Below are 3,054 nucleotides of genomic sequence, written 5' to 3' on the forward strand. Positions count from 1 at the left end.
AGTGTTACCACTGTGAAGAATAGAAATACCAGTAAAAATTGAGTATCGGCAAAATAATATATCCTGATGAACTATTAGAAGTAAATAAGGAACAAATGAACAAAAAAACCCCAGTCTTTTGTAATTGCTGAGGTGAAGCCAGACAACAGTGTTACCACTGCACAGAAATGTATTGAATCGCTATTAAAGAAAGGCAAAGTGATACAATGTAGTCAAAAACATTGACTGTGATAAGAAAACAGAGCTGTAACCAGTGAATGCTACTCCTTGGGCTGTCACTGTAGGTTGAGGATAAAGGATAACCATTTTTAAATTCTCATGATATAAGTGTACATCAAATGGAAAGTGTACTATCGATATCTAGCTATTATTGGTGTTATTAATAGGTAGGTAATTAATATAATGGCATATATGGCTACCTAAAATTAGCAAGGGCTTAATGAAGAATATGATATAATGAATAAATGAAAAAATACTCAGTCAGTGCGGGCCTCAGAATGATCACAAAGATTGGTATGAAATAGATGTTATTGGTATGAAATAGGCTGTATCGATGTGGAGACTCCTTCTATCACACTGCGGTTTGTCCCGAAATGATGAGGTGCGTGATGCCACCGGCCCGGCAGGAACCCAGGCAGGTGCAGGTGAGCGTCCTGTAATCTGGTCAGCCTGTCTGGAAGAATGTCCGAAGAGGCACGGGACTGCCGTAGGTGCAGGGAAGGAGAGTGCTCCGGTCAGCCGATGCAAGGAGATACCAGCAGGGGCACGAGGACCGCCGTGGGTGCGGAGAAGGAGAGCGCTCCGGTCAGCCGATGCAAAGAGATACCAGCAGGGGCACGAGAACCGCCGTGGGTGCGGAGAGGGAGAGCGCTCCGGTCAGCTGATATGAAGAGAGGCCAGCAGGGGCACGAGACATGGGTGGGTGCAGGAAAGCGTCCGCTACTCAGGTCAGCCGGAAACAATGAGGGTCGGAAAAATCAGGGTCGGAAGACGCGTTTCACCCGTCCACCGGGCTTGATCACTTGATCATTTAGAATATCTATACATACTCCGTCAGCCGGTTTATTATTATTAATACATTAGTAATTTTTTGTCTATATTGTTTTGTTGGATTGTTATTTCTTTCATTAACCACTAATTATCTTAATTTTTTGTCAATAAAAGTTGATTTTATCATTATATATCATATCTTGTATATTTCATGTCATATTTCAAAGTCAAGAGTGCACCCACAAAAGAGTCTTCTTTTCTCCTTGTTGTCTTAAGTTTTAATACTGACTCTGGGTGCACCACCAAACTATAAGAATTAGAAAACCTAGTTTTCTTTTCAATTTTCTATTTTGGTACTAAGTTATATTCCTATATCGATTATATCCTGTGCGGTATTTCCCAAAGATACGACTATACTTGGTTTACAACCTAAAACTAAGATTTCTAAGCCATGCGCAGACATCAAAGGAGGTCAATATATGCTGTACGTGTATACTGACATTATCGAACACCAGAGGGTTGGTGATAGCTACGTACCGCTACTACGCACAGTTGAAATTAAGGGATATAACAACGAGGTGATCACAATACAATATGAGAAGCCCGATTACGTGCCGTTGTGCAAAGCGCATTTTGACACGGTAACCATAGAGATAAAGAATGATCAGAATAAGAATATTTCATTTAAGTTTGAGAAAGCGATCGTGAAACTACACTTTAGACAGCGCAAAACTGATTTTTATTAAATTGACAGAATGGTTGTCATTAAAAACTATGGTGATCCGGCATTGTACGCGCAATATTATAAAGCGCAAGCCGGTAATGGTTTACCGGGATTTCACAGCAGTGCGTATATGTACAGTTGTGGTTTAGGTGGTATTTTTCGTAGCCTGTTCAGAAAAGCCGTACCTCTCTTCCGAAGAGGCCTAGAAATTTTTGTTTTCAGATTACATTAAAATGCATCTCAGGGATAAACAAGAGGCTTCTGGTTACCCTGAATGGTGTACAGACTTTGAGAAACGCCAAGTGTATATAAATGCCTATCAAAAAAATGAAGGTGTTTCTTTAAGACCCGATCACATAGAAATCAATCCTGCAAAAAGACAAATTTCAAAATAGTTTTTAAACTCCTTGTGGGGAAAGTTTGGTCAACGTAGTAACATGTCCAATACGTGTCTAGTGTCTGACCCCGACAAGCTTTTTGAATATGCATTTTTACCACACTATGATGTGTCTGCTTTAGACTTCATAGATGATGATACAGTTATGGTGAATTGGAAATATGCCAAAGACCATTACACCAAGTCATCAAGTAATAATATATTCATTGCCGTAATGACAACGGCATATGCCCGTATTGAATTGTACAATCTATTGGATAGATTACAAGGGCGTTGTCTTTACCATGATACAGATTCTGTGATTTTTGTCAGTAGGCCTGGAGATTGGAATCCGCCATTGGGTGATTATCTAGGTGCGCTGACTAGCGAACTGCCAACGGGGACACATATAACTGAGTTTGTCTCATCAGGTCCCAAATCATACGGCTATCGCCTAAACAATGGAAAGACCTGTTTAAAAGTTAAAGGTATAACGCTCAATGTTGATAATGTGCAACATGTTAACTTTGACAGTCTGAAAGATCTGGTCTTAGATTATCCTTTAAACCCTGACGGTGAAGATCAGAAAAAAATTGTGATCCATCAACCCAGTATAGTCCGGTTTAAAAAGTACTGGCAGATTGAGACGCGCACGCTGCAGAAAATGCAAAAGTGCGTTTACACTAAACGGAAACTTACAGATAACTTCACAACACTTCCATTTGGGTATTAAGATGGACATCCGGTTGCAACACCCCTTCTCATGTATTTTAGCAGGCCCCTCCAATTCAGGGAAAAGTTATTTTGTGAAAATGCTGCTGCAAAATGCCACTACACACCTGTCACACGTGCCTGATAATATTGTTTGGTTTTATGGCTGTTGGCAGTCTATGTATGATCAGCTACTACGTGATTTCCCAGGTATTCGTTTTTTAGAGGGGTTACCTGAGACTTTTAATGATGA

The sequence above is a fragment of the Pseudophryne corroboree genome, chromosome 3 (genome assembly GCF_028390025.1).
Source record: "Pseudophryne corroboree isolate aPseCor3 chromosome 3, aPseCor3.hap2, whole genome shotgun sequence".
In the NCBI taxonomy this organism is placed as follows: domain Eukaryota; kingdom Metazoa; phylum Chordata; class Amphibia; order Anura; family Myobatrachidae; genus Pseudophryne; species Pseudophryne corroboree.